Source organism: Rhinolophus hipposideros (assembly GCF_964194185.1).
Source record: "Rhinolophus hipposideros genome assembly, chromosome: 5".
Taxonomy (NCBI): domain Eukaryota; kingdom Metazoa; phylum Chordata; class Mammalia; order Chiroptera; family Rhinolophidae; genus Rhinolophus; species Rhinolophus hipposideros.
Genome location: NC_138051.1, coordinates 74,279,678 through 74,307,663, shown reverse-complemented (window position 1 = coordinate 74,307,663; position 27,986 = coordinate 74,279,678).

Here is a 27,986-nt window from a genome sequence, read left to right as displayed (position 1 = left end):
GCATTCACTAAATACTAGATTATAACTTCATCTGACTTTAACTTTTAAGTGGAAAATTCTTTTGTTTAAACATAGTTTGATCTCTGCCTTGAAGTTTAACTGTTTTTTTGTTTTTTTTTTCTTAGTTACTTTAAGAATTTTCTTTCTCCCTCTCTCTTGGGTTAAGGATATATTGTAAGGAGAGTTCTAGGAGTTAGAAGGAAAATACTGATAATTTGAACATTAACAACTTCTTTTTTCTGTAAAGGCCTGGTTTTTATTTCCTGCCCAAACTCACACCAATTGATTTTATACCTGTGTTCATTTCAATTGGGATAGCATGTCAAGGATCTAATATAAAGACCTCATCCTCGATGGGGCTTCCTCGGGGACCCAATCCTTGGCTCTTCCAGCAATCACCAAGGAGAGGTAACTATTAGCTATCGGATCCCTTTAGCTAAATTTCAGACCAAATGCAATGAACAAAGGAGCTCAGCATTATCAATGACTAGAGAAATGCAAATGAAAATCTCCATGAGCTACCATTACACATCCAACAGAGTGGCTAAAACTTAAAGAGACTGACATTCAAGTGCTGACGAGGATGTAGAGCAACTTGGAACTCTCATGCACGGCCGGTGGGCGTGTAAATTGGTACAACCACCTTGGAAAAGTGTTTGGTGATATCTAGTAAAGCTAAAACTACCCCATAATCCAGTAATCACAGTCGTAGGAATATGCTTAAGAGGAATGAGTTCATATGTCTTCCAGAAGAAATGTACAAGTTTGTTTTTGTTAACATGTCAAAGTGCCAAGTACTTTAGGTATAGTAGTATTTCATTTCATTGTCAAAGAATTCCTGTTACATATGTATTCCCGTTAAAGGTGAGGAAATGATCGTCTTCAGTGATTTGTTAATATTTCCAAAGCTACACCTTGGGGTCCAAAGCTGTTTCTCCTCCATTATACTTCTCTGCCCCTCAGATACCGTCCCACTGAGGGGATAGAATTGGCCTTGGAGCTGAATTTGTTTGGACTACTCATTTGGCAGAAGAGGACCCTGAGACCCAGACATGTGATGTGTCATATAAGACCCCATGGCCAGCCCAGGGCGTAGCTGGGTTAAACCCTGACACACAGAGAGACACGGGGCAGGGGGTGTATGGGACACACACAGAAAAAGGCCATGTGAGGACCCAGTGAGAAGGCAGCCATCTGCAAATCACAAAGAGAGGCCTCAGAAGAAAATAAACCTGCTGATTGATACCTTGATCTTGAACTTCTAGCCTTCAGAACTGTGAGAAAACAAATTTCTGTTGTTTACGATGCCCAGATTATTGTCAACTGCCAATAATTCCTTTATAAATGCCACAGGCCAGAGTAAAGATGTCAATGTGCTTAATTCTGTGGGATTTTTTTTATAGCAGCCGTAACAAATGAATACATTAGAAATTAGCCGAGCTGGGACATTGCCTTATAAGTTTAAGAATAAGTCTTGGTCCTGGGTACCCTGATTAGTGAAGTTATCCTGTAAGTCTTGTTGTAGTGAGCAAAGCTCTGGTCAGATTTTCCTAATAAAGACACCCCATCTCTTGGAGGTTGCAAGAGCTGACTTAGGTGGATCTCTGGAAAGAACAAGAAAAATTCTATGAGCTCACCCAGTAACATCACCCCACTGGGTAGCAGTTAGGGAAGCCTCGAGCAGTTGACCAACTGATAGGGTACCTGGCAGTTATCGGGCCCCAGGTGAGAGAATCACCACACCTTAGGAGAAACATTCAGGTGGAAGTGCCTCTCAACCGCCAATAATTTCTTTACAAAGTGTCACAGGCCTGAGTAAATATGTACTTCTGTTCATGAACTTTTCTAAAGACTGCTCACTCAAACAAGCCCATTGTAGGTGTTTGAAAGCACAAGTTTCTTCTGATATCAGACCAGAGATTATTGTTGCTATATCAAAAGATTAATGAAGGTCAACAAAGCTCAGGAATGGAGGGGCTGAGCCTGGGTCAATAATGGGGCCGGTATACCAATAGTGTACACACTAGGAAAATGTCCTAACAGGGAGTGGGAAATAAAGGCTACTTCCTGTACTCTTGAGTTTTAGTCATGCCGAGGCAAAGAAATGCTCAGTATTCTAGATGTAATTCATGTTGTCGACGTTTTTGGTTGGCAGTTCTCATCAGTCTTCTAGGAACCAAACAGTTTCACTGGTAAAGGAGAATAGACATTGTGTGTCTGTGCATTTGGGGAGAGACCTGGTATTAGGGATGTGGGGCATATGTGTATGATGGGAGAATGGAGGTAAAAATAGGTAGAAAGGAAGGAAGAAGGAATATCCAAGTTCTGTTGACTCCTGTGAAAGGTTTGAGAACCCCCTGGAATTTGGGCTCTTTTTCAACCAGCACATGCTGCTTATGAGCCTGCTTTGAGAAGGTCTTCCTGCTCCTCCAGGCAACCCCTTTCCCATGCTGTAAGCTTGTTGGTCCATGACAAACCAAGCCAAGGCCTATAAGATTGAGGGCAGTCCAGGCCTGTCTGAGCCATATGTACTTGTTTGCTTGGCTGGTCCAGTTGAAGCACTTGTTGAAGAAGGTGTCTCAGCTTATCTTGGTTCAAGGGGGTTGCCTACTTCCCATATCCATTCAAAACACTGTGTCTGGGGGTTCAAATTCTATGTCTACAACTTAACATAGTGTGGTTCCTTAGTGAGCTGCTGAACTCTTGACCTCAGTTTGCCCAACCATAAAATGGGAGAATAATTTTGATTCCACAGGTTGGTTGAGAGGAATAAATAAGATAATACAAAGTGCTCTTGGTACAGGGTGGGCATTTAAAAACATTAGTTTCCTTCTTTTTACCCAAATATCAGCTGGGCAGTTTGTGAAATGCACAGTCTAGTGGACAACAGTCAAGTGGAATCAGGTGTTAGGGAAGTTGTGGCATCATGTTTTCTCAGCCTTGTTCTTTGATGTCTTGTCATTTGGCCATGAGGCTAGACATGAACATGATGCTCAAGGGGAATTCTCTGAACCAACCTTGGGAAAAAGACAGTAGTGACTGACAACGGGTTAATTTCCAGCAGCAGCAAATGAAGGGCTGGGGAGGAGTTTTACGGAATCAAGCAGCTGTCACAACAATCATCATCATTTTCTATTTATGTGGGACTCTTCTTCTCTTGCAAGCTCAGTGCTTTGTGCACATTACTCAGTGAATTCTCACAGCTTCCTCATGGGGCAAGGAGGAGGCAAAGATGATTAGAGATGAGGAAACAGGTACGGCAAAAAGATAACTGCCTTGCCTGAAGTCATGCAGCCTCCAGAAGCACTAGGCCCAGAATCAGGTTGCCCAACTCGGAGTCCATTGGCTCATACACTGACCATTAGGGCAATGAGGTCAGGATGCTGTGTGTGACTGTGGGAAGCAGGGCTTGCTGGTGTTAGGACAGCCTTCTAGCTCGTTCTGGTACTTCCCAGATATGGATGGTAATTCTATACTCTGTTCTCTTCAGGTGACTCTGAGCATTACATTTAGGAATATCCCAATGGTGGTCTCTTCCCTGTCCTCTGGCACTGTCTTTAGGATGATAACGTGATGGGACCTTGAAGGTAATCCCACCCAATCCCCTTGTGTTACAAATAAGGAAACGAAGGCCCAGAAAAACGAAATGGCTCCGCTAAGTTCTCACAGATAGTAAGGGCTGGGAGAGGCCTAGAACTCAGCTCTCTTAGCCCCTACCAGCCTAGGATTCTTCCTCCTTCCCCAGGAAGTTTCCCAGTAATGGCTTTGCTGCCAGTCCCAACGTTCTCAGTTCCTGTGTGCAGCAACTCCTGACATCTCATGTTGGAGTTCCAAGCTTTCAGTTCTGCCTCGGGCACACCTCTTTGGGATTTCTCTATGAGTACGATCTGCCCAGGGGGCTGTCTTGAATACTAGCCACAGGATAGGGGCCTGGAATTGCAGTGAATCCTGGCGATTCAAGGATGGAAGCCATAGCTGTTCTCACACTTGCTTTTCTCTGCGACATCAGTCTTCTGAATCACCTATCTCACTTGAGTGCCAAAAGCACATAGCACACGTGGGAATGTTTTCCGATGACAGTGACTTCTCCACCATCGATAACATCTTTGTTAGTAAACTCTTTTACCTACCAAGCTTGCCTCTCTCCTCCACGACACTCACACGACCTCAGGGGCCTCACCGTTCAGTCAAGTGCTGGTGGGTCTCCGGCCAACCTCAGCCTATGGCCTCTGTCTGCTGACTGTTCTGCCGCCCATCCGTTGCTTCTGGACCCTCATGGACCAGTCAGATAGATCTCGCTCGGCTTCTCCCTCTGTGGTTCCCACTCTTGAAGCCCTCTGGTGCCAATGTGGGTAGCTGGCTGTTGGTGGGATGATCTTCTTTTTATGTTTATATTTTGACATCGACTTCGTGTTTTTTTTTCCGTTTCTTAACCTTGTTTCTCTCTTGGGGTCCTGGGTCCAGGAAGTCTTACACTTTGTAGACCCTCCGGCCTATTTACTCAGTGCATTCACATGGACCTCACAGACCCTGCTGCTGCTGGGTGGCACGGCTGAGGATTTCTCTCCGTTTCTTTAGGAGGAGAGCTGGTCCGATCCCCACCATCCCTTAGGAGCTTGCTCTAGAGGCCGCATGGTTCTGGTTCACAGAAAGGCAGGAAGGGAGACAGGAAAGATCCAGGTGCCGTGACAGTGAAAAATTGCCAATTCTGTTGGTGAAATGAGTGCCCCATGGCCAGAGTGTGACTCTGTCTTGTGACACAGCTCCAGGACCCTGCAAGCATCAATGGGAGGTCTCCCTGGGGAGATGAAACAGAACTGGCTAGGGGGTGTGAAGGTGGTGGCCCTGGGGTATGGACACCGGAAGGGAAGTGCACTTAGCACGCTCTTCTGGGCTTTGAGAATTCTGCGTTGGGTGCCCGTTGATGCTTTGTGCACTCCCTGCCTCCTCGGGGTTCTCTAGTGCCTCTCTTCCTTGATGCTCCAAGCACTTAACATTTATCTCAATCATCTGCTCAGTCTGAGACATAGGGAAGAGACAGGTATTATTATTGCCATTTTGCAGATAGAGAAACTGGGGCACAGAACAGGTGCAGCACATGGGTGGAGCCAGGCTGAGAACATGGGTCTGACCCCAGCTTGCAGGACACACGGTGCCCTTTCCTATCACCTAAACCCAAACAGCAAGGGAAAAAAATACCTTCAGAAGGAAAATAATGTTAGCCTTTTAGCTGGTGGCAAATCTAATATATATATCGAATGTAAAAAATTCAGATGGTCACCAAATTTGGGATATAGGTTCTTTCAAAGGGGAGAAAGGGGGAGGGGTGGTGATGTCAGGTTGTTTGGGGCTTCAGTGGTAACAGTAATGCTCTGGGGTGTTTATTTTTGGTTGGTGAACACATGGTTGCTATGTTTTTCTTTTCCTTTCTGTATACCTTAAATATTGCATATTATATTAAAATTATCTGGACAATACAAATAGCATAAGATTATTATTCAGAAAGAAGGTATTTTAACTATTATTTTCAAGACTGGAGCATTAAAGATTGAAAGGATTGTTTAAGGAAATAAAAGGAGGTGATATACTGCTAATGGGAATGGGAAGGTAACAGTTTGGCAAAGAAACAATCATGGGATTTATTATTATGAAGTCAAAAATTAAATCAGGCATTCTGCAAATATTTAATGAGGGCCTACTACGTGCCTGGAGCTAGTTTAGGCCCTAAAATATGTAACATGGTTCCTGTTCTCATGCAGCTCTGATTCTAATGAGAAACAAAGGTAAAAATAGGTGAGTAGTCAGCAAATATTGTACACATTAGCCTGAAGACAGTAGGAAGGGACTTAGAGATAACAGTTGAGAGGGAGAAGGCCTCTTGGAGGTGGGGATTCCGAGTGGACCCATCTCTTGCTCCCAAAAGGCTCCTCTGTTATATCCCACTGCACAGATTTGGGGAGCAGCATGGGGGAAGGGAGAATGAAGTGAAGGTGAGAACAGAACCAGTATGAAGAGCACCAAGGAGGCCTAGAAGCCTAAAACCTGACCAGTCTGGGTGCTGGTTCCACCCTGGGTGTGCCCAGGGTCTGTGCATTATACTCTAATGAGGGGTTGGGCCAATGGTGGTGTGTTTCTTTCTTTCCTTTTTTTTTTTTTTTTTTTTAATGAGGTGCTGTTTTGCATAGATAAATACTATGATTGTGATGTGGGAACCAAAAGGCAGATCATTATGCAAAAAGCTCCAGCAGAGGTGAGATTGTGAAACAAGTTCTGCTTCAGGCCTGCTGCCTGAGCGTGGGAACTAGGAGGTGTCTGTCTGGGCCTAAACCTGGGCCAACTGGATTGAGGCCGCCCTCTCCAGCTCATCTCATGATACCTGGGCCGTGACAGGAAGCACCTTTTACCTGAGATTCAGAATCCCAGGAAGGGAAGTGGATGGGGAGATGCAGGTGGCTCTACACTGTCCCCAGCTGAATGTATGGTCTGCACTCTGTGCGACCAAAGCTCTGCCTTTCACGTCTGTGGAACCGATTCCTGATCGTGGAAAATAACAGCAGGGGCCTCGAGTGTTCCACGTGAGGCTCAAATTGATCCTAGGCCTGGGAGGAGGCAGGGAACAGGGAAAAGAAGAATGTTCTTGGTTCTGAGTTTATAAGCTGACTTCCTAGCTGGGGCAGCAGGATCTCAGAAGAGGAGGTGCAGACCTGCAGAGAGACACGGCTTGGGCAGGCCAGGGACAAAAGCTCACGCAGGCTGAAGAGAGATGCAGAAGGCAGCAGAGGAAGAAGAATCAGGGCTCCAGTTTCCAGCAGAAGATGTTCCCCTGGTGCCTCATGAAAGGAGGACTCTGCCACTGCTACTGTGGTCAGCCAGCTAATACACAGACTGCACATAGTTTGTGCTTTGAGGCACCCATCAGCCTGCCTGTCATCGGGCCCAGAAAGCCTGTGGAGAGTGAGCACTGCTGACAGCTTCCATGAGGTCAGATCCAGGAAATAAATAAAGCCCAGTTCAGTTCTGCCCAGGGTGGAGACACACAGCTACCCAAATCCTAGGTGTTGGCTGCAGTGAAGGCCATAATGAGAGTGCCCCCTACAGAGAACATCAGGGAGAGGCAGCCTGGGGAACAGGGAGCCTGAGGGGCTTAGGAGGCTAGGCAAAGGCCATCCATTCATTTCTCAATCAATAATATTTGTTGAGCACCCACTATAGTGTCAATAAGACAAAGATCCTGTCTTCGTGGAAGTGAAATCAGCATAACCTTATGTTGCACATCTGGAGAGCAACCAAATTGTTCCTCCTGGGTTTTCCCTGGTTCGTCAGTATGCTCTTACATCAGCAATAAAGAAGTGAGACTTGGCTAATGGTCTTCGTAATATCCGTACCTCCACTTGCATCTTCTCCTGGTGGAGCAGCTGGGAAGAGGGTAGGATGGGAATTAGGGGAGTTGGCTCCACCCTTCCCAAGGTCTTGGGACTCAATGGGACACTTCTAGATATTACCTAGATGTGTTGAGTGGTGTGGCAAGGAGTGTGAATGATGCAATTCAATTATGCCAGGCTGTTCATGGGCTAAGTGCTGTATCTTTATTATGCATCAACTACTGGAACACATTATTTGCCTACAGTGTTTCAGGCCTTCCCGATACATGGTACACTAATATCATGATTCTATCAGAAGCTCAGAACTCCTACCTGTCCAACTTCTTCAATGACCTCACCTTAAATTGATCTATAAAACTGTGGCCCTTATTCTCAGGGCTCCACAAGAGTGAATTAATAGAAGATTATAATATTCATGTTTCATTTTATCCCAGGATTAGTCTTTGGACCTTATTCTACTCTGTTCTCACTGTATGGAACCACTGTAGATTCCCACTACACCTCTAATTCTAGTACTGGAAATGAGATCTAAGGAAATCCTTCAACAGAAGCAAAAAAGTATGCGGTGAAGATGCTCATTGCTGCTAAAAATTGGAAACAACTTAGCACCTAAGAGATAAAATATTACAGGACTAGTTGAACAAATTATAGCAAATCAGTATGTGGTATATCATACAATCTTTAGAAATTATAAGGCTTTTGCAGAATGTTGGAAAGGTTTCTTATATGCGAGTAAATGGAAGAGGTAGAATATAAATAGTCTGTACATTTTGGCAATCTGTAAAGTATGCATTCATGTTGAAGTCTGTTTACAAAAAAATAATTGTGTTAGGATGGTGGGATACAGTTGATTTTATTATTCTACAAAATTCGTGTTAATATTAGATTTCCTTTAAAGCACTCTAAAAGAAGAAAAAATATCCTACCTTAGAATATCATAGTAACTCTTCATGAGTAACCATTCCCCTATTACCCAAAAACTGATTTTCAAAGTGAGGTGTGGGGTCTACCAGTATCTGAGTGACTTTGGGAATCATATTCAGCATGTAGATTCCTGGGCCCAGCCTCACCCACAACCAGAATCCCCTGGGGGCTGTCATCTAAAAATCACCAGTTCAGCCAGGCTTTGAAGTGATTCTAGTGCGCATTCATGTTTGAGAATCACTCTTCTAGAAGTCCTCAGAGTCAGATTATAAACTACGTAGTAACAAGATTTTCCGTCCTGAGAAGCAGGACAGTTCTCTGAAAGCCAAGGTACTCAGGAACCAATTAATCAATTCTTGAATTTACAAAATTTGTCAATTTACTAACCTTGTTTTAAATAATAATTTTCTGAAATATAGTCAACAAATATATTCTCCATGAACATCTGATTGCATTTGCCTGAATGTTAGTAACTATGCGTTAAAAAATATTCCTATTTGACTCAATATAGTCTCCATGAATATATTTTTTGCAAATATACTCATAGAAAAGTGAAATATTTTCATTAAATAACATATTTAAAAATACATATAGTCACAAGAATATACTTATAAGAAAACTAAATCATTCTAGGTCTCTGAGCTTTTGACAAATTGAATAGTCTTTAAATTACTATTAAGAAAAACGTTCATTGAGCATATTCAAGTAGTTGACGTGAAATGAGTGGATTTAATGAATTCGAAGAGTTGTCGTTCAACAGATTGATCCTTTGGGGATTCAACTTTTGTTGAATTGACCTAGAGTCCCCTCAAGAAGCCCAAGGGACCCCGGCCATGCTGAGGGTCAGGAGCAGCGAGAGGTCTAGGAGGCTGAGGGTGTACTGGCCGGCTGTGTAAGAATGTGGGTGTGGGACTTGTCTCTCAAGAGGCCCAGGTGCTTCACTGTTAGGGTCCTAAGGAACCCAAAGGTAGGGAGTTCTTCTTCTGTCCACATCCACTGGGATCTGGAGCTGACTAGCCATTTCATCTCAGGGAGTTTCATTCTTTTCAAGATGTGAGACCCATTGTTTTGGGAGCCTCACAAAGAAGGGTAATAGTTTGCTATATAATTGGAGAAGTGGGGACAATCTGCACTCACAGAGAAGCCACTGTATAGCTTGAGCCCTTCACCTAAGATGGGACTTCCCCACTGAAAACCTCCTTTCTCCCCTGGGTGACCCACATCAGTAATGCTGCTGGGGCTCTGTTGTTCATGCAAATTCACACATGATCACCATTTTGGGCTTTGACAACTTAGCAGCTAGTGAAAAAGCCCCTGAAAGGACTTTGTGTTGAGGCCAACAGCCACGAACCGCCTTAGTCACTGACAATGTCAGCCACGTGTATTGAGTGCTTTCCACATAGGGTCAGTGTCCTCACCAGTTTCTGTGCACCATCTCATTTAATTCTCACTCCAACCCTCTCAGGCAGGTATTATTATCCCTGACTTACAGACGGGGAAATTGAGACCTAGAGATACTATATCATTGCTTGAGCCTTCATAGCCAGTATGCAGTTGACCTGATCTTTGAAACCAAGCAGGTAGGCTCCAGAGTTTCTGCCTCCTTTGGTTAGCAAGAAACATTCAGTTTGATTACCTGAAACCCATATGCCACCAGAGCACTCTCAAGGACAAATGTTTAAAGAGAAAATGGGGAAATAAAGGAAGAAGTATTCTCATAGGTGGCCTGCTCTGAGCTTGCTATGGATGTTCAAACAGGCCAAAAATATTTTGGTTTTTTGAATCTAAATTTCTTTATTTGTAAAATGAAAGTGCCGATCTTTTTTCTTTTTTTCTTTTTTTCAAGGAAGCCTTCCATAAAGTTCAGCCAACACTTTCCCAGCATATTATTGAACATACAATACATTTTCTCTATCATGGATTTTCAAATTTGGTTTTATATATATATATATATGTATATATATATATATATATATATATATATATTTAAATTTATTGGGGTGACAGTTGTTAGTGAAATTACATAGGTTTCAGGTGTACAATTCTGTATTACATCATCTATAAATCCCATTGTGTGTTCACCACCCAGAGTCAGTTCTCCTTCCATCACCATATATTTGATCCCCCTTACCCTCGTCTCCCACCCCCACCACCCTTACCCTCTGGTAACCACTGAACTATTGTCTGTGTCTATGAGTTTTTGTTTCTCATTTGTTTGTCTTGTTCTTTTGTTGTTTTTGGTTTATATACCACATATCAGTGAAATCATAGGGTTCTCTGCTTTTTCTGTCTGACTTATTTCGCTTAGCATTATACTCTCAAGATCCATCCATGTTGTCACAAATGTTCCTATATCATCTTTTCTTACAGCCGAATAGTATTCCATTGTGTATATATAGCACAACTTCTTTATCCATTCATCTATCGAAGGACATTTTGGTTGTTTCCATGTCTTGGCCACCGTAAACAAAGCTGCAGTGAACATTGGAGCACACGTGTCTTTATGGATAAATGTTTTCAGATTTTTTGGGTAGGTACCCAGGAGAGGGATTTCTGAGTCATATGGTAATTCTATTCGTAATTTTTTGAGGAACCTCCACACTGCCTTCCATAGCGGCTGCAAGGCCAAAGATATTTAAATGGGCTCTGGGTCTTGAGGACAACAACAGATGAAACATGGTGGTTCTCTACCAAATGAAAAAGGAATCAATCAACAATACAGGTCCTGAGGGACTTCTCTGAGTGTCAAACTCCTAGGGAAATGAAAAGCACCCAATGAGGGCGTAGGTTTCCTTTACTGAGTTACCAGAGAAAAATACAGGATGCTCAGTTAAATTTGACTTTCGGATAAACAGCAACTAAATTTTTCGTATAAATGTGTTCCAAATATTGCATGGGATATACTTATACTAAAATGTATTGTTGTTTATTTGAAATTCAAATTTAACTGGGAGTCTTGTGTTTGCTACATTTGGCAACCCGATTTCTTTGGGGAGACAGCTCACAACCCAGTGTGGTAATAAGAACAGAGTGAGAAGTACAGATAATGAGCCCTTTGGAGAAGGGAGAGTTCTGTATTTAAACCCAAAGAGGTAACACGATCTCCTGGGTAACAGACTCGGTGGAAGGGGCCTTGTGATGGAAAGGCTTCTTGGTAGAGCTGGCTTGTAAGGACAGGTGGGAAGGATCTGGAAGGGTAGAAAGGGGGGCAGGCTCAAGGGACACATGGGGACAGCAAGCACACAACGAAATGTCTAGAGACTTCATGTTGGGGAGGAACAAATGTAGAAGATCAGTCTCTCAAGGGTCTTGGATGTCCTGCTAGGGATTTTGGACAACATCCTTTGGACAAAGATGGGTGACCAATTGAGTAGTATTTTAGGAAGGTTGATCTGGTGATGGCTGGTTAAGACAGGTGGGAATGGTGAATGGGCTGGGGAACTAAGCATGTGGTGGTGAGGACCTGTGGGAAAGGAAGGATGACCAGAAGGACATTCCAAAGCAATGGCCTCATCTTTCAGGTAGGATATTCAGGTGTCCATCAAGAGGATAGGTGGCCTAAACTGGCTGTCTTCTATCAAGTGAAAGATTTGGACCCTGCTGAATATAGAAGAGTAGAGAAGGCAGGCAACGCATTCAGAATCTCAGAAGAAAGATTTTCAATTTAGAGGCAGCCTCAGATACCTGTCACCATAGGAAGACAGATGGAAGAAGGGAGAGTGAGTGTCACATCTTGTTCTATTCCATCTCCCTCTTTGCAACACACACACACTACTGTGTGCTTATTAGGTTTGTGGAGATTTCCATAGAAAGTGAACTCCTGTTATAACCTCAAATAACATTTATTAGGGATGTAATTTCAGTCTTTGGATTTTGTTGCTTTGCTTCCCTTGGAGCCAGTCTTTTAAAGAATCCATTCCATCTCCAAAGCTGTCACCAGCTTGGCATGTGACCCTTCTTCTCTGGGTCCTCCCACAGCTGGGACAACCCCTATTTCTTGTAAAAGTTTTTGAGGTCCTCTAAATAAACGAATGTCAATAGCACATGAGACTGCCAATCCTGAAAAGCCCGCTCAGCTGTACTAGGTTTTCCCAGAAGAACTACCTGGGCAAGAAAGGAGAGGTCCAGACATGTTAGAAATGGAAACTGTTCCAGCCCTTTCCTGGGACTGGGTGGGACGGGCAGACACACAGGGGCACAGCAGGCAGAAGGAGGCTTCTCCAGCAGGGGCTGAGCCCTGGGTGCCCTGGCTCTATCAGATCCTCTCCCTGCCCTGGGATGATTGAGGGCTGGGCTTACACAGCAAGGGTGACTTTCCAGAATGGCCTGGAGGAAAGGTGTGGCCCCAGTGGGCCAATGCAGGGTGAGGAAGGAAAACATTAACCTCCCAATGGGTGCTCAGTACTCAGTGAAAGCAAGGTGTTCAGATCCTATCTCAAGCACACCATTTCCTGCCTCCTGCCTGCAGCTCTTGGGTCTAGTGACTGTTACCTTTTCTTCCTGCTAGATAGGGCAGTGGGGTCTCAGTGTCTTTCCTGTGGAACTGACCAAGGCCACGTGGACTTGGGCTTAGGTCTTTTGCAGAAACAATGGCTAGCTTGCTCACACCAGCACAGCTTGCCTTTGACATCAATGTGACCTGAAGGTCTGTGGTGAGAATGGGGAATGAAGGAGGCAAAGTGCAAACTGCCCATTCATCTTCAAGGCTACCAGTCACTTTCCCGTGGGAAAGACTCACCCTACTCTCATACCCCATTGCCCAAGGGCTAAACCGTGCTGCCCACCAGTGGTCCTACAACAGCGCCAAGACCTGTGGACTTTCCCTGTTCTTGGGGCAGGACTGGTCTATGCATGGACGGTGCACCCTTTCCCTGAATGCCCTTCCTCCATTGGCTTCTTTGCCTAGTAAACGCCTCATCTGACAAAACCTGCTTCAAAGTCCCCTTCTCTGGGAAGCCTCTGGGTTCCTCCTTTACACCTTCTTCTTAGGGCCCTTTTCTGTCTCTTTGCTGGAGAGAGAGCACTTATAAAACCCATTGCACTGGAAGCTTTGTGCCCCCAGCCCTGTGTGAGACACCAAAATTGGTCCCTACCACCTCCCTGACCCAGCCTGAGTCCACTGAATGTTTGGGGTCTAGTTTGGCTGGACTCTCGGGGACTCCGGGGGGGCAGTGCCTAGCATTTGGGGCTCTGAGCTCCCTTTCAGCTCCCCAGGTGGCCTCCCCAGGGGTGGGCTGCTTAGCAAGATGGAAGTGCCCAGGTCAGTGCCAATGCATACCACCTGTGACCTTGTCTCAGGCTCATGCCCGCCTTCTCTGGCTCATCTTTGAAGCACTGGATTCCTCCTTTATCCCCCAGACTCCTCCATTGACCGCTCCCTGGCCCAGTGCTGGCATTTCTTGCCGAGTCAGCCCGTCTGCTAGTTGCCACCAGCTGGGCCAGGCTGCCATCCCAAGATGTAGTGGGCTGCTTGCAGTTGAAGGCCGACTTTGGGCGGCATATTTGTTGGGAAATTGGCATTGCTTCCTCCGGTGAATGCTGGGGGACACATCCCATCCAGGCCTGGGGGTGGGGTGAGGTGGAGAGGAAGGCCCAGGAAAATGCGGGGAGATGGGGAATGGACCTGTGGGAGAATCCCCTCTACTGCCCATAGCCTTTCTTTAGAGCAGTGGTTCTCAACAGAGGCAGGGGGTGATTCCCTTGCCCCCACCCCGGGCATTTGGCAATGTCTGGAGACATTTTTGGTTGTCACAACTGGTAGAGGAAAGGGAGTGCTACTGGCATTTAGTGTGCGGAGTCTGGACATGCTGCTAAACGTCCTGCAGTGCAAAGGACAGCCCCCATAACAAAGTGTCAACAGGGCCAAAGTTGAGAAACCCTGCTTTAGAGAGGAGAGGCTGGGGCTGGCTGGGATAGGGGGTCTTGGGTTTGAGAGGTGGCCTCAAGTGTGCTTCCATGTGTCCAGGATGACTCATTCTCAGGGCAGCCCTCTCTGCCCCTTTCGGGTCCTCACATGGACCCATAGTTCTCTCCGCACCGGCCCTGCTCCTCGCTGCCCACTCCCACTCCCACCTCCACAATCAGAGCGGTGGGCATTTTCTACAGCCAGGGGATATTAGATACTGAGAATACCTCTTCTTTTATTTTATTCTAGATCAGCCCATAGTTTCAGAGGGGCAAGGAAGCAAGAGCTTTCTTACTGTTTTTCCAACAATGCTCTGAATAAAGGAACATTTTTTCCTTTTATCCCTATATGATAACAGTACTCACTACCATGCATTGATTGCTTATTTTGTACCAGGAACTTTCACATACGTGATATGATATCATTGTCACAACAATCCTATGAGATAGGCATTACAATTACTCCTTGAAAAAAAAAACAACCCAGCTGAGGTCCAGACTGGTTACATAATTTGCTCAAGTCACATAGGTAGAAAGGGTGGTGTTGAGATTGGGACCAAGTCTTTGGTTCCCAAATCTGTAATTAGAACACCGCCGAAGATTCTCCTGCAACAAGTCAGCCTTATAGAGGAATCTTTTAAGTGTAAAGTACTATGGGAACTCTTGTGTCTGCCTGAACTGTGGGGTCTGCGTAGGGCTGACTATGAGAGAAGCTTCAGGCAGATAGTCACAGGGTAGGGGACCCCTAGGAAAGAAGAGGCTACTCGAGGACACGGCTGATTCTTGTGAGAGGGTGACTAATGCTACTATGAGTCAGCCTGGGCCTGGGAAGGGTCCTCTTTCTCCTCCCAGTCCCATGTCATAACCCTGGGGAGGCCGGTCCACACTCCCTAGCCCTGGGGTTGATTAAACTGCCTGAAAAGAAGGGCCAGGGTGGCCCTTCCCACCCAAGAAAGCAGTTGTCTGGCCTTGGCCTGTCCAGGCATCCATCCGGGGAGCTCTGGCTGGGCTGCTGGCTGCTGCCTGAGCTTGGAGGCTGCAGGAGGCAAGCAGTAAACAGGAAATGGTTAAGTAAGAGCAGGTGGAACATGCCTGGTGCTGGAGCAGGGCAGGAAATAGCTGAGCAGCTGAATGGACTCAAAAGAATGCTCTGCCCTCCTCCCTGAGGCTCTGGTGAATGCACTGTTCACCCACTCCTCCCTGCCTTACACTGTGAGGAGCCCAGCCTGGCAGCAGTGTGACACTGCTCACCCCCCATCCACCCCCCCCTCCCGCCCCCCCACTCTATTGGGGCTGAGGGACGTGCTGGTAGGAGAGGGGACCAAGGCACCAGGAAGTCCAGCCAGGATCAATGCAGGAGGAAGGAGGGAGTTTTTTCCCTTTCTGGGCTCTGAATCAGGCCCATCTCCCGTGGCCCAGGTGTGAGTGGCTGCGGGAGGTGGGCAGGCTCTCTAAGAACCAGGGGTTGTTTTCCTCTTCCTGGGTCTTATTTCCTAGAGGGCGCTTCGCATTGACTGGGTCTCCCAGGAATGTTACTTTCCACCTTGGGTAAAGCACACAGCCAGGTGTGCGGCCTGAGAGCAGGGAAGGAAGTCTGGAAGCATGGGGTGTTCTCCTGCTCTCCACTTTGCTCCTTATAGGAGCAGGTACCCGGGAAGGGAGGTGCATTACACGTTAAGGGGAGAAAGGGAACTGGAGCTCAGGGAAGTTAAGTACCTCACACAGTGAAAGGGAGCTTGGGCTTGAACCCCCATTCTGTCTCCATGCTCTTCCCCGGCTCTTCCCTCTGTACCTCAGTACCTTTCATGTTCAAAGACGGTTTTCTTTGCTCTGTCCCAGAATAAAATCAGTGGTGCTCTGGGTAGTCCTTTGACGCCTTTCTCAAGGGGACCTACCCTCATGGGCAAAGTAGGCTCTGCTTTTCAGGGTCCCCTTGCATGCTGTGCATGGGCTTTTTCTATGCACAGCAGGAGGTCCAGTTGCTCTGGCCTTGAAGTATCACTGACACATTGCTGCCTGAGGACTCCGGGCATCCAGGTACCAACTCCCGGCTCAAGCCTCATCTGGCAGGGATTCCCACATTCTTGGGCACATGAGTGGTACACAGGGACACTGAGGGGTAGTCTGTTCCCAGTGTTGGCTGTTGCTTGTTCCCTAGCACGTGGCTCCTGGGAGCCACAGTGCTGCAATGATGTGCTGATGGGGGGTGACCAGTAGAGGAAGAAGCTATGCTCCTATGTTTTCTTGACAGCTGTGGACATCAAGGGTATTTTACTCCTAAATGATGATAATGATCTAAGTTTATTGCTTATGCATTCTATTCTATTTATTTATAATAAGTCTATATTTAAGTATGTACATGTATTTATTTATACATATATCAACTCATTTAATCCTTATAGCAATCCAAGAAGAGGTGCTTTGATTATTCCCATTTTACAGATGAAGAAACTGAGGTACAGAAAAGGGAAGTAGCTTGTCCCCATAGGAGGGCAGCAGTGGGTTCAGGTGAATTCAGACCTGGCCAGCTGGCTCCAGTACACACTCTGGCCACTATGCTGAATTGCTTACATGGGGAGCCTTTTGAGGTGGCTGTACTGGTTCCCCAGATGTTCCTAATGAAATCCCTATTCTTTAGGAGAAATTCCTGTTCTCTCAGGATCCAGAATTTCCTGAGCATCCTTCTCTACTAGCTGAGGCTCTCTGAGTAAGAACACCAGGGGAGAGGAGAAGAAAATAATGGAAAGCTTATCACCGCTTCAGGCTGGGCTGTGAACATGGCGTCTTCCCACTCCCGTTGTCATGGGGCCCTGAGGAAAATCTATTATTGATTCAGGAGCCATGTGTTGACACAAACTTTGGGCCAAGCCCTGGCCTGGGCACCAGGAAGAGCTGCTAAAATAGAAGCATTATGTGCCCCAGGGTAGAGGAAGAGAAAGTCACTTCTTGTGTCTATTGATTAAATGTGGTAAATGCTGAGATAGGGGGAGGGATGGAAGTAGGGAATATGGGAGCAGGGAATCTGGCACTCAACCAACCTGGGACGTCAGGAAAGGTGTCCTGAAAGTGAGTGTGGCTTAGCTGAGTCTTGAAGGATGATCCCAGTTAACCAGGAAAAGGAAACAGAATGGAACGGGGCAGAGGCAGGGCCTTCCGGCAGAGAATACAGTGCAGGCAAAGGCTCAGAGGCCTGACATTGCGAGGGAGAAGCAGAGAACATAAGCACATCCACATCCCTAGAGATAGTGCAACAGGAGATGCGCCAGAGAGGTTTGCATCACAGGGGCCTGAAAGGCCACCTAAGGGCCCCCGAGCTTTGTCCATTCTCTGCCTCTTGGCCTGAAAGACCACAGGAAAGAGGAGGGCCTTGCAGAAAAACAGTGCAACTGTGTGGACTCACCCTCCCAGATTTCAAATTACGATGAAGCTAGAGTAATCAAGACAGTACAATTGACGAAAGGACGGACATTTATAATAATGGAACACAACAGAGAGGGTAGAAATAGACCCACGAATGTATGGGCAGTTGGGTTTTGACAAAGTGCAAATGGAATTTAATGGCGAAAGGATAGTCTTAAAAAAATGATACTGGAAAATTTATACACCATATGCAAAAGAAAGAGAGAAAGAAAAAGAAAAAGAAACGAAAGAAAGGAAGGAAGATAGGAAGGAAGGAAGGAAGGAAGGAAGGAAGGAAGGAAGGAAGGAAGGAAGGAAGGAAGGAAGAAAGAAAGAAAGAAAGAAAGAAAGAAAGAAAGAAAGAAAGATACTTGGCCTATAACTCAAAATAGATCATAGACCTAAATGTAAAACGTAAAAGTGTAAGAGAAACATAAAAGAAAGTATACATAAAAGAAAGAACCTAAAAGTATAAAAGAGGAAAACATAGGAGAAAATCTTTGTGACTTGGGTCAGACAGATTTCTTAGATATGACACTGAAAGCATGATCCATGAAAGAAAAAGTTGGCAAACTGGACTTCTCAAAATTAAAAACTTCTGTTTTTCAAAAGACACTGTGAAGAAAATGAGAAGACAAGCCACAGACTGGGATAAAATGTTTGCAAAACCTGTATCTGACAGAGGACGTGTATGTAGAATATATTAAAAACTCAAAACTCAATAAGAAAACAAACAATCCAATTTTCAAAATGTTTGAACACAGGCATCACCACAGAAAAAATATGAATGGCAAATAAACACATGAAAAGCTATTTGGCATCATTTATCTCTAAATTAAAATCATAATGATAAACTGCTCTATACCTTTTAGAATGGCTAAAATAAGTTTAAAAAACACATTAAAAACAGAAAACTGACAATAACACGTACTGGGGAAGATGTGGAACTCTCTTCGTTGCTAGTGGGAATACAAAATGGTATAGTCACTTTGGAAGACAGTTTGGAGATTTAGTGTAAAGTTAACCACACACTTACCATATGGCCCAGCAATCCCATTCGGGTATTTACTAACAGAAATGAAAACTTATATCCACACAAAAACCTGTATGTAAATGTTTATAATGGCCCAAAACTGGGAACAACCCAAATATCTTGGACTACTGAATGGATAGACAAACTTTTAATACATCATATAGTGGAAAGCTACTCAACAATGAAAACAAACTGCTAATACATGCAATGGCCTGGGTGAATCTCAAGTTCACAAGGTTAAGTGCAAGAAGCCAAACTCTGGTGGCTACATACAGTATGATTCCATTTATATGACATTTTGGAAGAGGCAAAATGACAGGGACAAAAAAAACCTGATGAGTGGTTTTCAGGGGCTGGGGCTGCGGGTAGGGGTTAACTACAAAGAACACTGGGGAATTTTAGGGGGTGACAGAACCGTATCTCAATTGTGGTGATGGTTACAAGACTACATACATTTGTCAAAATTCACAGAACTATATTTTAAAATGGAGGGATTTTACTATATGTGCATTATGTTGTAATTAACCTTACTTTCAAAAAACACAGTGGTATTAGGTTATAGAACCTAGTCCTGTAAACAGGTTCTAGGACTGAGAGTTGGGGAAAGCCACCTTGGGCCTAGTTTCTAATTGCCTTCCTGCCTTCTCAGACTCTGTCCCATCCCTGAGGGCCCCAGCCAGCTCTGACAGAAAACTTGCTCCTTGTGGTTTTGGAGGGCCACAAAGGGAACTATTGATAAGCCTCTTTTTTGTCATGTGGAGACTCTTCTTTTTATTAAATGCAAGTGCCCCTGGGAGGGTGAATAGTTTAAGTTGAGGAAGGCTCTAGCAGAATGAGAGAGGGAGCGGTTGGAAGGGGAGACAGTGTCCAAGAGGTTGGAGAAGGGTAGGGATGGGGGGAATAGGCCTTCAGAGTGATTTGCAGCTCTGGGCTGTGCCCATGCATTGTGGGCATAGAGTGGTGGGGGTTGGGAGCTGTGTGGAAGGCAGAGGCCCCCATGTCCCCCATTGCCTTTGGCTGAATATGCAAAGTCCTCCCTCCCCACCTGGCAGCCACAGCCCCCACCTGGGCTTCCTTCCCGGCCCCTCCCCCATCTCCTAATTATCCAATTCCAAGTACAAATTGCCCAGACATGTTTGGGGGATTATTCTTTATAGCAACCAAACACAAAAGGCCTTAGCACCGTCTCTTGGTATATTTCCACCCCACCGGGTCCTTCAGGGTTCAGGTCACCTTCAGCATTTCTGTCCTGTTGGGAGTTTCCTAGCCAGGGAGAAGAGCAGAGGCCCCCAGTAGGCATCAAGGCCCCAGGCTTCGGTGGTCTGGTGTTGCGAACTATGGGATAGGATGATTAGCTGGGGCCACGGTTTGGCCTCTGTAGCTGATACTTGCATTTTTTTCTACAGTATTTTCTTCAAATGTGCTCTTCACGTCCCCACCACAAGGCCTGTGCACATACTGTTCCTTTCCTCTGGGGCTCCTCACCCTCTGAAGTTTAATTAAACCACCATTTACTGTGCTGCACTGTGTGTGTGGTGCTGAGGATGCAGAAATAAATAAGACAAAGCTCTTTATGTAAAAACAGACTTTGGCCAAGGAAGAATGGTGATGGTAGTGTTCATGACAAAAACAACAACAATCATAGAAACAGCGGCAGCAACAGTGGTGGGACCCTTTAAGGAGCACTTACTATGACACGACGTCATTCGAAACTCACAGCCGTCCTCTAAGGTTGTCATTATTATTCCTCCCATTTTATAAATGAGGAAACTGAGGATGACAGACATTAAGTCATTTGCTGAGCTCGTCCATGGCAGAGGTGGAGCGTGAGTCCAGGCCTCTGGGTCTCCAAAGCCATGTTTATGGCCACAGCATTATCCCACGACATCTAGAAAAGACCCCCTCTGCCCCACGTGAAGGAAAGCCACCATCCAGTCCCAGCTGCAGTTTGGCGGGTCCTCAGTTTGTTCTGCCATCGAAACAGTGAAACACAAAGATGACATTGGTCCATCTCATCGGATGGAGGCTTCAGCTGGAGGTGTCAGCCCAAGGCTGTGGGCAAAGCAGGGCTGGGCCGGGATGCTGCTTACACCAGCCAGCCAGACCCCACCTTTCCTCCAGGACCTTTCCCCTTCATTGCATTCACAGGGGACACTATTCCAAGGTATGAAATATAGGACTGACTGCTCAGGGGTGACCAGAGACCTCGGGAAAATACTCGGAGGATGAGCCTCCTTGACTCTTATACTCCATTTTTTTGGATGGAATTCAAGTGTGTACTTGACGTTGGGCCCACAGCAGACATATAAGTCATGCTTGGGCTCCCAAAGTCCTAGTTGGGCTCTGCTGTCTAATAAACCGAAGATAATCATTTATGAATAATGCGGCGTGATATTGTGTAAGTGATGGTTGATGGGCCGGGCGATGGAGGCTGATGCACTTCTCAAGGCCTCCAAGCAGACCAATGTTATTTCCTTTGGCTTTCAATAGACCTGACCCAGAATCCCCTAAACACCTGTCTCTGAATCAGAGATGTGGGCTCTGGTTGGCGGTGGAGAACTGTGACCTTACAGGGGCCGAGACCAGTTAGAGAAAGAGGCTATTAAACAGATGCTGTTACAGAAGGACTGCGGGGGGGGGGGGGGCTAGGTGGGGTGAGGAAGCCTGGTCCAGGGAGCGGGCATGGATATTGAGCCCACAGAGAGAAGGAAGTGCAGTGCTTTGTTGGAAGCCAAGAAAGCCCGGGGGGCAAAGATAGAAAATACAATCCTTGAGCAAGACTCAGTTTCTCTTTTCTTTCTCTCTCTATGCCTCCTCTCCTGGGGTAGAGTGGGGAGAAGCAAAACTGGGAAGAACCTCTAGAAGAACCTTTGGAAAGGTCAGGGCTTGGAGCCTGCATTTCAGCTGCCTTAACACAACCCCAAGTGAGACCTGACTAGGTGGAGCCCAGAGCTGGTGACTGAGCCCACCCTTTGGGGCTGTTGGACAAATAGCAAGCCAGCCTTCCCATAGCCTGAGGGCTTACTGACACTCCCAGAAGAGAAAAGCAGGGAGACCCTCCTCCTGGGGAAGCCCCCTGAGGGCCGGGTGGAACCTTCCCCTTCTCAGATGCCCCTCCTTACTTCTTTCTTTCCCCTCCTTACTTCTTTCTTTCCCCTCTCTCCTTTTCTCTCTCCCTCTCTCCCTTTCTGCCTTTCTTCCCTCATCAGTGCCTCCTGAGCTTTGGACAGAGTAAGACACAAGCTCATCAAGGAGAAAAAGCCCAAAAGACTGGAAGAAGACGCTGGGAGAGTGACTCTGGGGTAGTCACCAGGGGCTGCAGATACCAGCAAAGCCAAGTGGGGAAGCCAAGATTTACAAGGGACTTTTGACAATCTGTGCTGGTCCAAGTAGAAGGCGCCCGGCCACACACAGTTCTCATTATGGTTAGGGATGGTGTCGGATTTAAGCAAACCCAAGATGCATGATCCAGATTGTATGAAAACAATGTACAAAGATTGACCCCTTCGGAGACATCTAAAATTATTACTTGTGAGGGGGAGCAGAATATGTCACCTCAAAATGTGCCACTTTGGCATCTGAATTATTCTGATCTGAAGGCAATGAAGACCTAGCCAACTCAGGAAAAACTTGCAGCTCTCCCTTTACTGCCTAAAAGAATTTAGATAGGGAGCCTCGCCCAGAAAGCGAACTATTACCAGAGATAACATTTATCTGAAAGACTTAGCTGCACAGCAATGCGAACATCTAATTACCAAACATCTGCTCTTCTTATCATCTTGGGAATTGTTCTCCTCTCCTTTGAAGCCTCAGTCTCCTATTCCATGTTTTTAGCTCAGGAAGGCGTACAAGTCTCAACTGTCCAACTGACTGCCTTTGAGTCTCATATACTTATAGGGCTCCCATACATATGAAATTAAATTTGTTTTTCTCCTGTTAATCTGTTTTATATCAATTTAATTATTATACCAGCCAAAGATTCTAGTATAGAAAGAAATTTTCCCTTCCCAACACTTAAATTGCATGATTTTAACCCCTAAACAGTTTTGGGTAATATACCTATTGCACAAAGTCTATATTTTCATGTGAAATGTGTGAATGGCAGGTTATTCACCTCCTGGGTCTTGAGGAATGTCCTAAAAGTGAGGCCTCAGAGACCCTGCCCTGCTCTTTGTTTTGCTCCCCGGCTCCTTCCGTAACTTTGAAAGTCCCATGCCCAGGACAGTTCACTCTACACAGAGCCTGGGCTTCTTCTAGATGGCACGGGCTGCAGATATGGGAGTCCTGCTATAAATGGTTTGCCCGGCCAGGGCTGGGTCAGGGGCTGGGATGTTTATTGCCTTTGCAATAGGAAGCTAAAATGCTGACTGGGTGGGCTTTGGGGCACCAGCTGTGGCATCATAAAACATGGCATTGGAAGGGACCTTAGTCCAACCCCCTCCAGGGAATTTCTTCTATAAAATTCTAAAGGCTGCTCTGTGGCTCGCATGTGGCATGGGCAACATTTTCACTCACGCTGCCCCCACTTCTTCCCACCCCCTTGTCTACATACATTGCCAGGTCCTGTGTAGTTTGCTCTATACTTTCCCTGTCTCCCCCACCTCTTTCCAGGCTTATCTCCCTCCATATTCTCATGTGCTGGCAGCACCTGTGTCGGGACTTGGATACCTCCATGCCTTTCCACCTGCTGTTCCCTCTGCCTGGAATACGCTCGTTTCTCTGACAAGCTCCTATTTGTCTTTCAAACTTAAATCAGATCCCCTGTCTAGAGTCTTCCCTGGATCCCCACAGAGAGACAATCTCAGTACATTGCCACCTCTTTGTGGGAGAAAGGGTTAATCTAATTGCATTTTACTTAATTGTTGACCCTACTGTCTAATTCTCCTGCTTCAGAGTTCCCCCTCAGGAACTCCTGCTGCATCTGGCAAACAGTAGGCACTCAATAAACGGTCATGTGAGTGAATGAATGAACAAATGAGACAAGGAAACCTGCCTCTGAAAACCTTACTCAGGCTGCCCTCTCCAGAAATTGCATTTGGGTGCTGTTTCCCCTCTTCCTGCCCTCATTGCTAAGTCAAATGTTCCTCAAGATGCTCTGTTACCTGCCCAGCGTCCTCCAAAGATTTTTCTTCATGGCTGTGTGCCTGTGGCTTTTCTGGTCCATCTAAAGCAGGGCTTGAACATTTGGTGGGGACTTAATGCCCAAGAAATCCTGGGAATCGGGTCTGGGTTAAATTAGAGGAAGGAACTTATATTCTGTCGTGAGATGGGAGAGTCTATTCAGGGGCAGCAGGAACAGACAGGAAGGAAAATTCCCGGGTTTGGGGGATAGGAAATAATAAGAGCAATTTATTGAGTTGAGGTTGGGTGGAGGGGGCATGGGCATGGTAGCAGGGGTGCTGAGGGAGTGCGTGAAGGTGTGTGTGGGTGGCTGTGGGAAGGAAGGGTGTGGGTGATGTTTCACGGTGAGGACCAAAGAGAGCGGGAGGGCAGTGACTCAGTGGCCCAGCTGTCCAGTGGTGGAATAGTAAGAGCCTACACAGGTTCGCAGGGAGAGTCGAAGAAAGGAAATGAATCCGGGAAGCACAGGGGCCAGGGTCATCTTGTAGGACCAACGGGGGCATGAGTGCCCTTGGTTTGGAATTGCTAACCCAGGCCCAGTGATTGCTCAGGGCACAGGTTAGGGCTCCCAGAAGAGGAGGAGGGAGCCAGAAAAAGACATTAGGACTTGGCCAGCGCCAGGAATGGTTCCGTTGCATCGCCCCCCCCCCCCCTTTCCTTACAACAGGAGGGAACAGCAGGGCTTTGGGGCCCAGGCTAGTCCCCTGCAAGACCAGCCCTAAGCTGCTGAGGAGTGCCAGCAGCCAGTTTCCTCACCTGCCCCCCACCCCTTACAGTTTATATACTAACAGCCCACAGCACCCCAGGAGGGGGTTCACCGAGATCCATTTGTTTTTCCAGGGTTTGACCTCTGGGTAAAACTCTTCCCCCAAAATGTGCCGATTTAAGTGAAAGCGATAAATCAGCCTCTTTGAAATGCAGAAGCAGTTCGGGGAAGCCCCCTTTGATATGCATCTTGGAAACGAGGCACTTAAAACCTGGGTTAATTCTCTGGCTTTATTGGAGGCAGAGAAAGGGAAGAGCAGGAAACCCAGGGCCAGTCATTAAGTCTGGGCACTTGAAAAGCCTGGGGCAGGGGCGCAAAGGGATCACGAAGGCCCAGCGGCCCTGGGAAAAGCATCGGCGGCCCTGACGAACCCTAATCCTGGTTCCCACCCAGACAGATGAGACGTGGAGGGCGGTAGAGAGGAGGGGCAGGCAGAACTGGGGAGAGGCTCCCAAGGATGGGGAGGCGGTTGCTATGGAAACAGAGTGGGGCCCTAGGCAGGAGAAAGCCAAGAGCCAACTTAGCAATTTCCTGAAAGGAGCTGAGAATTCAAGAGAGTATGTGTCCCATTCACTCACTTGGTAGCTCTTGCTTTCTGAGGTGGGATGAGGTGGGGTGGCGGGTGGGGGGGTAGGGGGTTGAGGCCTGTCCATGGGAGCCAGGGTGGCAGGGCTTGCCTGTTACCTCCGGAGGCCTAGTCTGGGCCCTCATTAGAAACATCTGCTTCTGGAAGCACTCCTCATCACAGGGGATGGGGGGTAAGGGAGTGTGAAGGAATAATGCCTGAGGCTCCATCAATTTTCAGACGGGGTGGGGCTCTGAGGATACTTGGCTTCCCCTATCCCACTCCCAGAAGGGAAGCCAGGCTGGGTGTCTTGACAGAAGCCCCAAGGCCACTTGATGCTGGTGAGGTGACCCAGCAACTTGGATTCAGGGTGGTTTCCACTGTTGTCACTACAAGTGACAAGTCCAGGCCTTGGACTTATGAGGCAGAATGTTCAATTCTGGGCCTGGGACAGCAACCCCGGTAACTTTACTGTGTAGCGGGACTCCCTAGAGCTTCTGAATGTAGTGCCCACAGCGGAGGCTAGTTCTGTCTCCGCCAAATGGCCGCTTGGGCCACCTGTAGGCTTTGGACAGGATGAGTGGGGAGAGAATTTGGTTGCTGCCTGTGCACCCCAGCTCTACTCCATCTGTGTGTTTTGTTTTATTTTTTAAACAGGTAGGGGTGGTGGAGGATGAGAGCTGAGAAAATAAAACCTGACCCTCTAGAACTTACCCCTCCCATTTCAGACAGGTCAGAGTGGAAGACAACTAACAATCTCTTTGCACCCCTTGTCCTCCTCTGACCTTGGGGTGCTGAATTCTGGGGAATGCATGTATCATACAGCTGGGCTGGCCTTTTGCCCTGCATGGGTCCTAGCTCAGCGGGTTAGGGGTTCATATACACAGATACTCAGAGTAAACTGAGCAGCCAGTGACAGGCACTTTTTCTGAGCCACCAACACATCTCCCCGCCTAATCTCAGGAATCTGGAACACAGGTCCATTTGGAGAAGCTTCACCTCCACTTGTACCTCCCACTGAGACACCAACTCACCTTGGGCTGAGCAGAGCCCCAGGGGTCTGCCCAGACCTCCCAAAGCCTTTTCCTGTGTCAGAACACCATGCTTACACTCCGATGCTTCAGTGGGTCTCAGACAAGGAGTCAACTAAACAAATCACAGAAATAACTCACTTTAAGCTCTTAACTCAGGGCAAACTGAGGGCCCCTAGAACATAAAGGTAAAGCAGTGATTACTCTGTATGCCACCCTCCCCACCCCTGGGGGATATGACAGAGGAGGCGCAAAATACCCAGGGCAGGCCCAGCTTCTCACAGAGCTGTTGCCCACCTCCAGGCCCTCTCCTGCCCTTGGGGTGGCCAACAGGTGGGAGGCTCCTCTGTGCCTGGATAGCACACCTCTCTCACCTTTAGTCTCCAGATTAAATTAAATTATATGATGCAACTCCAGAGCATTTCACCTTAGCTGAAGCAGCAGTAGCTGGGTGGCAACGCGAACCCACTGCATGGCCTTCTAGAAGTCCAGGACAGAGGTGCAATTTTTCTCTTCCCTCTCCCCTCATTGCTTGGAAGGTGGGGCTTGGGAAAGGGGGTGGGGAGTTAGGCTCACAAAATGCCTGCTTGGAAGCACCTAAGGGGGGTTAAGAAATGGGGGTGGGCAAGACAGTCCACCAAAGACCCCAGAAAGGGAAATATGACGGATGAGAAAGAAGGAAGTGCATGGGTGTGGGGTCTGGGAGAGGAAAGCAGGAGAAAAAAGGCAGACCACTGTTGCAAGAAGATGTCAGAACCAATCCGGGGTCAAAACAAGTGAAGGCCAAATTCGTGTTGTCTGAGGTGTTGCTGGGAAAAGGTTTGTGGTGATGGTGGTGGTGGTGGTGGTGGTGGTGGTGTGCGCCTTTGTATGTGCATGAGAATAGGAGCCTGTGTGTACACACACACACACACACACACACTCACACACACACAGCGATAGGGTAGGCCTGTGCCAGAAACTGCTGCATTCCTTTTAACCTCAAAGCTAGCCCTCTTTCCAAAATGCTTTCTCATTATTCGCAGGCACATTTTTCCCCACCACACTCAGCTCTTGTTTCTATATTTCTATATGCTTGCTGCAGTTCAGACTCTTTCTTCCCTGCTCAGTAATGCAACTGTAAAAACACCTGCATTTTATTATGCTGCCTGGAGGGGGGCTGGGCTGGGCGCCTCTGCTCTTCCCCCACAGCTCTCCTCCACATGCTCAGTGAAGCAAAGCACACGGTTAACCCTGTGTGGCTGGGTCTCTGTTCCCGAGATGTGGGAACCCACGAGGGGGGCAGAACGCGCAAAAGAGATGGAGGTCCCCTAGATCCCCTAGACAGCTGGGCAGGTAGGCTGGGAGCTCACCTGACTCCATGCTTTCTTTGCTCTAAACTTTTGGCCTATTCCTCTCATCACTGCCCCTCAGTGTTTCTCTTCAGAATATGAGAACACCATTCTGTCTTGAAAGGAATTCTTGCAGAGTTCTAAGGGAAACTCCTAAAGACTGGCCCTTTAAGGATCTACACCATCCTTTTGCCTTTAGGTGCCAGTAGGACTAAACTATTCCAGAAAAATTGCTGCTTTCCTCTTTAAAATATTTTAAATAAGGAAAGCATAAAGAATATAAAAATGGCCCATAATCCTATCACCCTGAGAGTCCTGTTAACATTCCTTTTAATGCAATACATGCAGGCAGCTAAAAAAAAAAAATTAGAAAAATAAGCATAGGAAGGTATAACATGAAACTTAAGTTTCTCTCCTCTCAAACCACAGTTGCTTCTCCCAAAGGTAATGACTGCTAAACAGTTGTGTGTGTGTGTGTGTGTGTGTGTGTGTGTGTGTGTGTGTGTGTGTGTGTGTATGCTTCCAGGCAA